Source organism: Bombina bombina, chromosome 2 (genome assembly GCF_027579735.1).
Source record: "Bombina bombina isolate aBomBom1 chromosome 2, aBomBom1.pri, whole genome shotgun sequence".
NCBI lineage: Eukaryota > Metazoa > Chordata > Amphibia > Anura > Bombinatoridae > Bombina > Bombina bombina.
In genome coordinates, this window is record NC_069500.1 from 202804200 (window position 1) to 202818491 (window position 14292).

Genomic DNA, 14292 nt, shown 5'->3' on the forward strand with positions numbered 1-14292 from the left:
GGTGCCGGCAGGCTGCAACCAATTTAAAACGTCTCTTGTCTGTTAGAGACAGAGTCATGGACACTGAATCTATCTGGAAGCCTAAAAAGGTGACCTTTGTCTGAGGAATCAAGAAACTTTTTGGTAAAGTGATCCTCCAACCATGTTTCCGAAGAAACAACACTAGTTGATTTTTTTGAGATTCTGCAGTGTGTAAAGACTGAGCTAATACCAAGATATCGTCCAAATAAGGAAACACCGCAATACCCTGTTCTCTGATTACAGAGAGTAGGGCACCGAGAACCTTTGAAAAGATTCTTGGAGCTGTTGCTAGGACAAATGGAAGAGCAACAAATTGGTAATGCTTGTTTAGAAAAGAGAATCTCAGAAACTGGTAATGTTCTGGATGAATCGGAATATGATGTTATGCAGCCTGCAAGTCTATTGTGGACATATAATGTCCTTGCTGAACAAAAGGCAGAATAGTCCTTATAGTCACCATCTTGATAGTTGGTACTCTTACATAACGATTCAAAATTTTCAGATCCAGAACTGGTCTGAATAAATTTTCCGTCTTTGGGACAATTAATAGATTTGAATAAAACCCCAAACCTTGTTCCTGAAGAGGAACTGGCATGATTACCCCTGAAGACTCCAGGTCTGAAACACACTTCAGGAAAGCCTGAGCTTTTACTGGATTTGCTGGGATACGCGAGAGAACAAATCTTCTCACAGGAGGTCTTACTCTGAATCTTATTCGATACCCTTGAGAGACAATGCTCTGAATCCATTGATTTTGGACAGATTTTATCCAAATCTCCTTGAAAAAAAACTTAATCTGCCCTCTACCAGCTGAGCTGGAATGAGGGCCGCACCTTCATGCGGATTTAGGGGCTGATTTTGGTTTCCTAAATGGCTTGGATTTATTCCAATTTGAGGAAGGCTTCCAATTGGAAGCAGATTCCTTGGGGGGAGGATTGAGTTTTTGTTCCTTATTCTGACGAAAGGAACGAAAACGGTTAGAAGCCTTAGATTTACCCTTAGGTTTTTTATCCTGAGGCAGAAAAACTCCCTTTCCCCCAGTGACAGTTGAAATAATAGAATCCAACTGAGAACCAAATAAATTATTACCTTGGAAAGAAAGAGATAGTAATCTAGATTTAGATGTCATATCAGCATTCCAAGATTTAAGCCACAAAGCTCTTCTAGCTAATATAGCTAAAGACATGGATCTAACATCAATTTTGATATCATCAAAAATGGCATCACAAATAAAATGATTAGCATATTGCAGTAAGCGAATAATGCTAGATAAGTCAGAATCTAATTCCTGTTGCGCTAAATTCTCCAACCAGAAAGTTGATGCAGCCGCAACATCAGCCAAAGAAATTGCAGGTCTGAGAAGATGACCTGAATATAAATAGGCCTTCCTTAGATAAGATTCAAGCTTCCTATCTAAAGGATCCTTAAAGGAAGTACTATCTTCCATAGGAATAGTGGTACGTTTAGCAAGAGTAGAAATAGCCCCATCAACTTTGGGGATTTGTTCCCAAAACTCTATAGATTTTGCTGGTAAAGGATACAATTTTTTAAACCTTGAAGAAGGAATAAAAGAAGTACCTGGCTTATTCCATTCCTTAGAAATCATATCAGAAATAGCCTCAAGAATAGGAAAAACCCATGGCGAAACCACAGGATGTTTAAAAACAGCATTTAAACGTTTATTAGACTGAACGTCAATAGGACTGGTTACCTCAAAATCCAAAGTAATTAACACTTCTTTAAATAAAGAACGCATATATTCTATTTTAAATAAATAAGTAGATTTGTCAGTGTCAATGTCTGAGGAAGGATCTTCTGTATCAGATAGATCCTCATCAGAAGAGGATAAATGATTATGTTCTTGGTCATTTGAAATTTCATCAACTAAATGAGAAGTTTTAAAAGACCTTTTACGATTATTAGAAGGTGGAAATGCAGACAAAGCCTTCAGGATAGAATCAGAAACAAATTCTTTAAAATTTACAGGTATATCATGCACATTAGAAGTTGAAGGAACTGCAACTGGCAATGTACTATTACTGATGGATACACTATCTGCATGTAAAAGTTTATCATGACAACTATTACAAATGGCATTCGGCGAAATAATTTCTACAATTTTACAACAAATGCACTTAGCTTTGGTAGAACCGATGTCAGGCAGCAATGTTCCAGCAGAAACTTCTGAGGCAGGATCAGATTGAGACATCTTGCAAAATGTAAGAGAAAAAACAACATATAAAGCAAAATTATCTATTTCCTTATATGACAGTTTCAGGAATGGGAAAAAATGCAAATAGCATAGCCCTCTGATAGAGAAAAACAGAATTTATGTTTACCTGATAAATTACTTTCTCCAACGGTGTGTCCGGTCCACGGCGTCATCCTTACTTGTGGGATATTCTCTTCCCCAACAGGAAATGGCAAAGAGCCCAGCAAAGCTGGTCACATGATCCCTCCTAGGCTCCGCCTACCCCAGTCATTCGACCGACGTTAAGGAGGAATATTTGCATAGGAGAAACCATATGGTACCGTGGTGACTGTAGTTAAGAAAATAAATTATCAGACCTGATTAAAAAAAAAAACCAGGGCGGGCCGTGGACCGGACACACCGTTGGAGAAAGTAATTTATCAGGTAAACATAAATTCTGTTTTCTCCAACATAGGTGTGTCCGGTCCACGGCGTCATCCTTACTTGTGGGAACCAATACCAAAGCTTTAGGACACGGATGAAGGGAGGGAGCAAATCAGGTCACCTAAATGGAAGGCACCACGGCTTGCAAAACCTTTCTCCCAAAAATAGCCTCAGAAGAAGCAAAAGTATCAAACTTGTAAAATTTGGTAAAAGTGTGCAGTGAAGACCAAGTCGCTGCCCTACATATCTGATCAACAGAAGCCTCGTTCTTGAAGGCCCATGTGGAAGCCACAGCCCTAGTGGAATGAGCTGTGATTCTTTCGGGAGGCTGCCGTCCGGCAGTCTCGTAAGCCAATCTGATGATGCTTTTAATCCAAAAAGAAAGAGAGGTAGAAGTTGCTTTTTGACCTCTCCTTTTACCGGAATAAACAACAAACAAGGAAGATGTTTGTCTAAAATCCTTTGTAGCATCTAAATAGAATTTTAGAGCGCGAACAACATCCAAATTGTGCAACAATCGTTCCTTCTTTGAAACTGGTTTCGGACACAGAGAAGGTACGATAATCTCCTGGTTAATGTTTTTGTTAGAAACAACTTTTGGAAGAAAACCAGGTTTAGTACGTAAAACCACCTTATCTGCATGGAACACCAGATAAGGAGGAGAACACTGCAGAGCAGATAATTCTGAAACTCTTCTAGCAGATGCAACTAAAAACAAAACTTTCCAAGATAATAACTTAATATCAACGGAATGTAAGGGTTCAAACGGAACCCCCTGAAGAACTGAAAGAACCAAATTGAGACTCCAAGGAGGAGTCAAAGGTTTGTAAACAGGCTTAATTCTAACCAGAGCCTGAACAAAGGCTTGAACATCTGGCACAGCTGCCAGCTTTTTGTGAAGTAACACAGACAAGGCAGAAATCTGTCCCTTCAGGGAACTTGCAGATAATCCTTTTTCCAATCCTTCTTGAAGGAAGGATAGAATCCTAGGAATCTTAACCTTGTCCCAAGGGAATCCTTTAGATTCACACCAACAGATATATTTTTTCCAAATTTTGTGGTAAATCTTTCTAGTTACAGGCTTTCTGGCCTGAACAAGAGTATCGATAACAGAATCTGAGAACCCTCGCTTCGATAAGATCAAGCGTTCAATCTCCAAGCAGTCAGCTGGAGTGAAACCAGATTCGGATGTTCGAACGGACCCTGAACAAGAAGGTCTCGTCTCAAAGGTAGCTTCCAAGGTGGAGCCGATGACATATTCACCAGATCTGCATACCAAGTCCTGCGTGGCCACGCAGGAGCTATCAAGATCACCGACGCCCTCTCCTGATTGATCCTGGCTACCAGCCTGGGGATGAGAGGAAACGGCGGGAACACATAAGCTAGTTTGAAGGTCCAAGGTGCTACTAGTGCATCCACTAGAGCCGCCTTGGGATCCCTGGATCTGGACCCGTAGCAAGGAACCTTGAAGTTCTGACGAGAGGCCATCAGATCCATGTCTGGAATGCCCCACAGCAGAGTGACTTGGGCAAAGATTTCCGGATGGAGTTCACCCTCCCCCGGATGCAATGTCTGACGACTCAGAAAATCCGCTTCCCAATTTTCCACTCCTGGGATGTGGATAGCAGACAGGTGGCAGGAGTGAGACTCCGCCCATAGAATGATTTTGGTCACTTCTTCCATCGCTAGGGAACTCCTTGTTCCCCCCTGATGGTTGATGTACGCAACAGTTGTCATGTTGTCTGATTGAAACCGTATGAACTTGGCCCTCGCTAGCTGAGGCCAAGCCTTGAGAGCATTGAATATCGCTCTCAGTTCCAGAATATTTATCGGTAGAAGAGATTCTTCCCGAGACCAAAGACCCTGAGCTTTCAGGGATCCCCAGATCGCGCCCCAGCCCATCAGACTGGCGTCGGTCGTGACAATGACCCACTCTGGTCTGCGGAATGTCATCCCTTGTGACAGGTTGTCCAGGGACAGCCACCAACGGAGTGAGTCTCTGGTCCTCTGATTTACTTGTATCTTCGGAGACAAGTCTGTATAGTCCCCATTCCACTGACTGAGCATGCACAGTTGTAATGGTCTTAGATGAATGCGCGCAAAAGGAACTATGTCCATTGCCGCTACCATCAACCCGATCACTTCCATGCACTGAGCTATGGAAGGAAGAGGAACGGAATGAAGTATCCGACAAGAGTCTAGAAGTTTTGTTTTTCTGGCCACTGTCAGGAAAATCCTCATTTCTAAGGAGTCTATTATTGTTCCCAAGAAGGGAACCCTTGTTGACGGAGATAGAGAACTCTTTTCCACGTTCACTTTCCATCCGTGAGATCTGAGAAAGGCCAGGACAATGTCCGTGTGAGCCTTTGCTTGAGGAAGGGACGACGCTTGAATCAGAATGTCGTCCAAGTAAGGTACTACAGCAATGCCCCTTGGTCTTAGCACAGCTAGAAGGGACCCTAGTACCTTTGTGAAAACCCTTGGAGCAGTGGCTAATCCGAAAGGAAGCGCCACGAACTGGTAATGTTTGTCCAGGAATGCAAACCTTAGGAACCGATGATGTTCCTTGTGGATAGGAATATGTAGATACGCATCCTTTAAATCCACCGTGGTCATGAATTGACCTTCCTGGATGGAAGGAAGAATAGTTCGAATGGTTTCCATCTTGAACGATGGAACCTTGAGAAACTTGTTTAAGATCTTGAGATCTAAGATTGGTCTGAACGTTCCCTCTTTTTTGGGAACTATGAACAGATTGGAGTAGAACCCCATCCCTTGTTCTCTTAATGGAACAGGATGAATCACTCCCATTTTTAACAGGTCTTCTACACAATGTAAGAATGCCTGTCTTTTTATGTGGTCTGAAGACAACTGAGACCTGTGGAACCTCCCCCTTGGGGGAAGTCCCTTGAATTCCAGAAGATAACCTTGGGAGACTATTTCTAGCGCCCAAGGATCCAGAACATCTCTTGCCCAAGCCTGAGCGAAGAGAGAGAGTCTGCCCCCCACCAGATCCGGTCCCGGATCGGGGGCCAACATTTCATGCTGTCTTGGTAGCAGTGGCAGGTTTCTTGGCCTGCTTTCCCTTGTTCCAGCCTTGCATTGGTCTCCAAGCTGGCTTGGCTTGAGAAGTATTACCCTCTTGCTTAGAGGACGTAGCACTTTGGGTTGGTCCGTTTCTACGAAAGGGACGAAAATTAGGTTTATTTTTTGCCTTGAAAGGCCGATCCTGAGGAAGGGCGTGGCCCTTACCCCCAGTGATATCAGAGATAATCTCTTTCAAGTCAGGGCCAAACAGCGTTTTCCCCTTGAAAGGAATGTTAAGTAGCTTGTTCTTGGAAGACGCATCAGCCGACCAAGATTTCAACCAAAGCGCTCTGCGCGCCACAATAGCAAACCCTGAATTCTTAGCCGCTAACCTAGCCAATTGCAAAGTGGCGTCTAGGGTGAAAGAATTAGCCAATTTGAGAGCATTGATTCTGTCCATAATCTCCTCATAAGGAGGAGAATCACTATCGACCGCCTTTATCAGCTCATCGAACCAGAAACATGCGGCTGTAGTGACAGGGACAATGCATGAAATTGGTTGTAGAAGGTAACCCTGCTGAACAAACATTTTCTTAAGCAAACCTTCTAATTTTTTATCCATAGGATCTTTGAAAGCACAACTATCCTCTATGGGTATAGTGGTGCGTTTGTTTAAAGTGGAAACCGCTCCCTCGACCTTGGGGACTGTCTGCCATAAGTCCTTTCTGGGGTCGACCATAGGAAACAATTTTTTAAATATGGGGGGAGGGACGTAAGGAATACCGGGCCTTTCCCATTCTTTATTAACAATGTCCGCCACCCGCTTGGGTATAGGAAAAGCTTCTGGGAGCCCCGGCACCTCTAGGAACTTGTCCATTTTACATAGTTTCTCTGGGATGACCAACTTGTCACAATCATCCAGAGTGGATAATACCTCCTTAAGCAGAATGCGGAGATGTTCCAACTTAAATTTAAATGCAATCACATCAGGTTCAGCTTGTTGAGAAATGTTCCCTGAATCAGTAATTTCTCCCTCAGACAAAACCTCCCTGGCCCCATCAGACTGGGTTAGGGGCCCTTCAGAAATATTATTATCAGCGTCGTCATGCTCTTCAGTATCTAAAACAGAGCAATCGCGCTTACGCTGATAAGTGTTCATTTTGGCTAAAATGTTTTTGACAGAATTATCCATTACAGCCGTTAATTGTTGCATAGTAAGGAGTATTGGCACGCTAGATGTACTAGGGGCCTCCTGAGTGGGCAAGACTCGTGTAGACGAAGGAGGGAATGATGCAGTACCATGCTTACTCCCCTCACTTGAGGAATCATCTTGGGCATCATTGTCATTGTCACATAAATCACATTTATTTAAATGAATAGGAATTCTGGCTTCCCCACATTCAGAACACAGTCTATCTGGTAGTTCAGACATGTTAAACAGGCATAAACTTGATAACAAAGTACAAAAAACGTTTTAAAATAAAACCGTTACTGTCACTTTAAATTTTAAACTGAACACACTTTATTACTGCAATTGCGAAAAAACATGAAGGAATTGTTCAAAATTCACCAAATTTTCACCACAGTGTCTTAAAGCCTTAAAAGTATTGCACACCAAATTTGGAAGCTTTAACCCTTAAAATAAGGGAACCGGAGCCGTTTTGAACTTTAACCCCTTTACAGTCCCTGGTATCTGCTTTGCTGAGACCCAACCAAGCCCAAAGGGGAATACGATACCAAATGACGCCTTCAGAAAGCCTTTTCTAAGTATCAGAGCTCCTCTCACATGCGACTGCATGCCATGCCTCTCAAAAACAAGTGCGCCACACCGGCGCGAAAATGAGGCTCTGCCTATGCTTTGGGAAAGCCCCTAAGAATAAGGTGTCTAAAACAGTGCCTGCCGATATTATTATATCAAAATACCCAGATAAAATGATTCCTCAAGGCTAAATATGTGTTAATAATGAATCGATTTAGCCCAGAAAAAGTCTACAGTCTTAATAAGCCCTTGTGAAGCCCTTATTTACGATCGTAATAAACATGGCTTACCGGATCCCATAGGGAAAATGACAGCTTCCAGCATTACATCGTCTTGTTAGAATGTGTCATACCTCAAGCAGCAAGAGACTGCTCACTGTTCCCCCAACTGAAGTTAATTGCTCTCAACAGTCCTGTGTGGAACAGCCATGGATTTTAGTGACGGTTGCTAAAATCATTTTCCTCATACAAACAGAAATCTTCATCTCTTTTCTGTTTCTGAGTAAATAGTACATGCCAGCACTATTTCAAAATAACAAACTCTTGATTGAATAATAAAAACTACAGTTAAACACTAAAAAACTCTAAGCCATCTCCGTGGAGATGTTGCCTGTACAACGGCAAAGAGAATGACTGGGGTAGGCGGAGCCTAGGAGGGATCATGTGACCAGCTTTGCTGGGCTCTTTGCCATTTCCTGTTGGGGAAGAGAATATCCCACAAGTAAGGATGACGCCGTGGACCGGACACACCTATGTTGGAGAAAAAGGCAAGAGGCAAACATCAATGGGGTATTGAAATAATGAAAAAGTTTGGCGCCAAGTATGACGCATAACAAACTTTTCTGGCGCCAAAAATAACCGGAAATGACACACTCGCGTCACTAATGACGCAACCATGTGAAAGGTCTCGGCGTCAAGTAGGACGCCGGAAATGACGAAGTTGCGTCAGACGTATTTTTCCGCGCCAAAAATATTTTCGCGCCAAGAATGACGCAATAAAGTTTAGCATTTGACGCACCGGCAGGCCTAATACCACCAGCAATTTGCAAGAAGTCAATTGAAAAAAAGACTAAATCCCAGGTAAGAAATACATTTCTTTAAAAATATGTTTATATTCCCCAAATATGAAACTGACAGTCTGCAGAAGGAAATACATGAACCTGACTCATGGCAAATATAAGTACAATACATATATTTAGAACTTTATATAAATGCATAAAGTGCCAAACCATAGCTGAGGTGTCTTAAGTAATAAAAAAACATACTTACCAAAAGACACCCATCCACATATAGCAGATAGCCAAACCAGTACTAAAACAGTTATCAGTAGAGGTAATAGTAAATTGAGAGTATATCGTCTATCTGAAAACAGAATTTATGTTTACCTGATAAATTTCTTTCTCCAACGGTGTGTCCGGTCCACGGCGTCATCCTTACTTGTGGGATATTCTCTTCCCCAACAGGAAATGGCAAAGAGCCCAGCAAAGCTGGTCACATGATCCCTCCTAGGCTCCGCCTACCCCAGTCATTCGACCGACGTTAAGGAGGAATATTTGCATAGGAGAAACCATATGGTACCGTGGTGACTGTAGTTAAAGAAAATAAAATATCAGACCTGATTAAAAAAACCAGGGCGGGCCGTGGACCGGACACACCGTTGGAGAAAGAAATTTATCAGGTAAACATAAATTCTGTTTTCTCCAACATAGGTGTGTCCGGTCCACGGCGTCATCCTTACTTGTGGGAACCAATACCAAAGCTTTAGGACACGGATGAAGGGAGGGAGCAAATCAGGTCACCTAAATGGAAGGCACCACGGCTTGCAAAACCTTTCTCCCAAAAATAGCCTCAGAAGAAGCAAAAGTATCAAACTTGTAAAATTTGGTAAAAGTGTGCAGTGAAGACCAAGTCGCTGCCCTACATATCTGATCAACAGAAGCCTCGTTCTTGAAGGCCCATGTGGAAGCCACAGCCCTAGTGGAATGAGCTGTGATTCTTTCGGGAGGCTGCCGTCCGGCAGTCTCGTAAGCCAATCTGATGATGCTTTTAATCCAAAAAGAGAGAGAGGTAGAAGTTGCTTTTTGACCTCTCCTTTTACCTGAATAAACAACAAACAAGGAAGATGTTTGTCTAAAATCCTTTGTAGCATCTAAATAGAATTTTAGAGCGCGAACAACATCCAAATTGTGCAACAAACGTTCCTTCTTTGAAACTGGTTTTGGACACAGAGAAGGTACGATAATCTCCTGGTTAATGTTTTTGTTAGAAACAACTTTTGGAAGAAAACCAGGTTTAGTACGTAAAACCACCTTATCTGCATGGAACACCAGATAAGGAGGAGAACACTGCAGAGCAGATAATTCTGAGACTCTTCTAGCAGAAGAAATCGCAACTAAAAACAAAACTTTCCAAGATAATAACTTAATATCAACGGAATGTAAGGGTTCAAATGGAACCCCCTGAAGAACTGAAAGAACTAAATTGAGACTCCAAGGAGGAGTCAAAGGTTTGTAAACAGGCTTGATTCTAACCAGAGCCTGAACAAAGGCTTGAACATCTGGCACAGCTGCCAGCTTTTTGTGAAGTAATACCGACAAGGCAGAAATCTGTCCCTTCAGGGAACTTGCAGATAATCCTTTTTCCAATCCTTCTTGAAGGAAGGATAGAATCCTAGGAATCTTAACCTTGTCCCAAGGGAATCCTTTAGATTCACACCAACCGATATATTTTTTCCAAATTTTGTGGTAAATCTTTCTAGTCACAGGCTTTCTGGCCTGAACAAGAGTATCGATAACAGAATCTGAGAATCCTCGCTTCGATAAAATCAAGCGTTCAATCTCCAAGCAGTCAGCTGGAGTGAAACCAGATTCGGATGTTCGAACGGACCCTGAACAAGAAGGTCTCGTCTCAAAGGTAGCTTCCAAGGTGGAGCCGATGACATATTCACCAGATCTGCATACCAAGTCCTGCGTGGCCACGCAGGAGCTATCAAGATCACCGACGCCCTCTCCTGCTTGATCCTGGCTATCAGCCTGGGGATGAGAGGAAATGGCGGGAACACATAAGCTAGTTTGAAGGTCCAAGGTGCTACTAGTGCATCCACTAGAGCCGCCTTGGGATCCCTGGATCTGGCCCCGTAGCAAGGAACTTTGAAGTTCTGACGAGAGGCCATCAGATCCATGTCTGGAATGCCCCACAGGTGAGTGACTTGGGCAAAGATTTCCGGATGGAGTTCCCACTCCCCCGGATGCAATGTCTGCCGACTCAGAAAATCCGCTTCCCAATTTTCCACTCCTGGGATGTGGATAGCAGACAGGTGGCAGGAGTGAGACTCCGCCCAAAGAATAATTTTGGTTACTTCTTCCATCGCTAGGGAACTCCTTGTTCCCCCCTGATGGTTGATGTACGCAACAGTCGTCATGTTGTCTGATTGAAACCGTATGAACCTGGTCCTCGCAAGCTGGGGCCAGGCCTGGAGAGCATTGAATATCGCTCTCAGTTCCAGAATATTTATCGGTAGAAGAGATTCTTCCCGAGACCAAAGACCCTGAGCTTTCAGGGATCCCCAGACCGCGCCCCAGCCTATCAGACTGGCGTCGGTCGTGACAATGACCCACTCTGGTCTGTGGAACATCATCCCTTGAGACAGATTGTCCAGGGACAGCCACCAACGGAGTGAGTCTCTGGTCCTCTGATTTACTTGTATCTTCGGAGACAAGTCTGTATAGTCCCCATTCCACTGACTGAGCATGCACAGTTGTAATGGTCTTAGATGAATGCGCGCAAAAGGAACTATGTCCATCGCCGCCACCATCAACCCGATCACTTCCATGCACTGAGCTATGGAAGGAAGAGGAACGGAATGAAGTATCCGACAAGAGTCCAGAAGCTTTGTTTTTCTGGCCTCTGTTAGAAAGATCCTCATTTCTAAGGAGTCTATAATTGTTCCCAAGAAGGGAACCCTTGTTGACGGGGATAGAGAACTCTTTTCCACGTTCACTTTCCAGCCGTGAGATCTGAGAAAGGCCAGGACAATGTCCGTGTGAGCCTTTGCTTGAGGAAGGGACGACGCTTGAATCAGAATGTCGTCCAGGTAAGGTACTACTGCAATGCCCCTTGGTCTTAGCACCGCTAGAAGGGACCCTAGTACCTTTGTGAAAATCCTTGGAGCAGTGGCTAATCCGAAAGGAAGCGCCACGAACTGGTAATGTTTGTCCAGGAATGCAAACCTTAGGAACCGATGATGTTCCTTGTGGATAGGAATATGTAGATACGCATCCTTTAAATCCACCGTGGTCATGAATTGACCTTCCTGGATGGAAGGAAGGATAGTTCGAATGGTTTCCATCTTGAACGATGGGACCTTGAGAAATTTGTTTAAGATCTTGAGATCTAGGATTGGTCTGAACGTTCCCTCTTTTTTGGGAACTATGAACAGATTGGAGTAGAACCCCATCCCCTGTTCTCTTAATGGAACAGGATGAATCACTCCCATTTTTAACAGGTCTTCTACACAATGTAAGAACGCCTGTCTTTTTATGTGGTCTGAAGACAACTGCGACCTGTGGAACCTCCCCCTTGGGGGAAGTCCCTTGAATTCCAGAAGATAACCCTGGGAGACTATTTCTAGCGCCCAAGGATCCAGAACATCTCTTGCCCAAGCCTGAGCGAAGAGAGAGAGTCTGCCCCCCACCAGATCCGGTCCCGGATCGGGGGCCAATATTTCATGCTGTCTTGGTAGCAGTGGCAGGTTTCTTGGCCTGCTTTCCCTTGTTCCAGCCTTGCATTGGTCTCCAAGCTGGCTTGGCCTGAGAAGTATTACCCTCTTGCTTAGAGGACGTAGCACCTTGGGCTGGTCCGTTTTTACGAAAGGGACGAAAATTAGGTCTATTTTTTTGCCTTGAAAGGCCGATCCTGAGGAAGGGCGTGGCCCTTACCCCCAGTGATATCAGAGATAATCTCTTTCAAGTCAGGACCAAACAACGCTTTCCCCTTGAAAGGAATGTTTAGTAGCTTGTTCTTGGAAGACGCATCAGCCGACCAAGATTTCAACCAAAGCGCTCTGCGCGCCACAATAGCAAACCCAGAGTTCTTAGCCGCTAACTTAGCCAATTGCAAAGAGGCGTCTAGAGTGAAAGAATTAGCCAATTTGAGAGCATTGATTCTGTCCATAATCTCCTCATAAGGAGGAGAGTCACTATCGAGCACCTTAAGCAGTTCATCAAACCAGAAATATGCGGCAGTAGTGACAGGGACAATGCATGAAATGGGTTGTAGAAGGTAACCCTGCTGAACAAACATCTTTTTAAGCAAACCTTCTAATTTTTTATCCATAGGATCTTTGAAAGCACAACTATCCTCTATGGGAATAGTGGTGCGTTTGTTTAAAGTAGAAACCGCTCCCTCGACCTTGGGGACTGACTGCCATAAGTCCTTTCTGGGGTCGACCATAGGAAACAATTTTTTAAATATGGGGGGAGGGACGAAAGGAATACCGGGCCTTTCCCATTCTTTATTAACAATGTCCGCCACCCGCTTGGGTATAGGAAAAGCTTCTGGGAGCTCCGGCACCTCTAGGAACTTGTCCATTTTACATAGTTTCTCTGGGATGACTAAATTTTCACAATCATCCAGAGTGGATAATACCTCCTTAAGCAAAATGCGGAGATGTTCCAATTTAAATTTAAATGTAATCACATCAGATTCAGCCTGCTGAGAAATGTTCCCTAAATCAGTAATTTCTCCCTCAGACAAAACCTCCCTGGCCCCCTCAGATTGGGTTAGGGGCCCTTCAGAGATATTAATATCAGCGTCGTCATGCTCTTCAGTAACTAAAACAGAGCAGCCACGCTTACGCTGACAAGGGTTCATTTTGGCTAAAATGTTTTTGACAGAATTATCCATTACAGCCGTTAATTGTTGCATAGTAAGGAGTATTGGCGCGCTAGATGTACTAGGGGCCTCCTGAGTGGGCAAGACTCGTGTAGACGAAGGAGGGAATGATGCAGTACCATGCTTACTCCCCTCACTTGAGGAATCATCTTGGGCATCATTGTCATTATCACATAAATCACATTTATTTAAATGAATAGGAATTCTGGCTTCCCCACATTCAGAACACAGTCTATCTGGTAGTTCAGACATGTTAAACAGGCATAAACTTGATCAGAAAGTACAAAAAACGTTTTAAAATAAAACCGTTACTGTCACTTTAAATTTTAAACTGAACACACTTTATTACTGCAATTGCGAAAAAACATGAAGGAATTGTTCAAAATTCACCAAATTTTCACCACAGCGTCTTAAAGCTTTGAAAATATTGCACACCAATTTTGGAAGCTTTAACCCTTAAAATAACGGAACCGGAGCCGTTTTAAGCTTTAAACCCCTTTACAGTCCCTGGTATCTGCTTTGCTGAGACCCAACCAAACCCAAAGGGGAATACGATACCAAATGACGCCTTCAGAAGTCTTTTATAAGTATCAGAGCTCCTCTCACATGCGACTGCATGCCATGCCTCTCAAAAACAAGTGCGCAACACCGGCGCGAAAATGAGACTCTGCCTATGCTTTGGGAAAGCCCCTAAAGAATAAGGAGTCTAAAACAGTGCCTGCCGATATTATTATATCAAAATACCCAGATAAAATGATTCCTCAAGGCTAAATATGTGTTAATAATCAATCGATTTAGCCCAGAAAAAGTCTACAGTTTAAATAAGCCCTTGTGAAGCCCTTATTTACAATCGTAATAAACATGGCTTACCGGATCCCATAGGGAAAATGACAGCTTCCAGCATTACATCGTCTTGTTAGAATGTGTCATACCTCAAGCAGTAAGAGACTGCACACTGT

The 14292-nt window shown here is 43.4% G+C and overlaps 1 protein-coding gene across 1 annotated transcript in view; it reads right to left on the reverse strand.

Moving 5' to 3' along the window:
- Window positions 1-14292, reverse strand: part of BDP1 (B double prime 1, subunit of RNA polymerase III transcription initiation factor IIIB) — a 437422-nt gene that overhangs the window by 224183 nt on the left and 198947 nt on the right. The window lies entirely within an intron of this gene.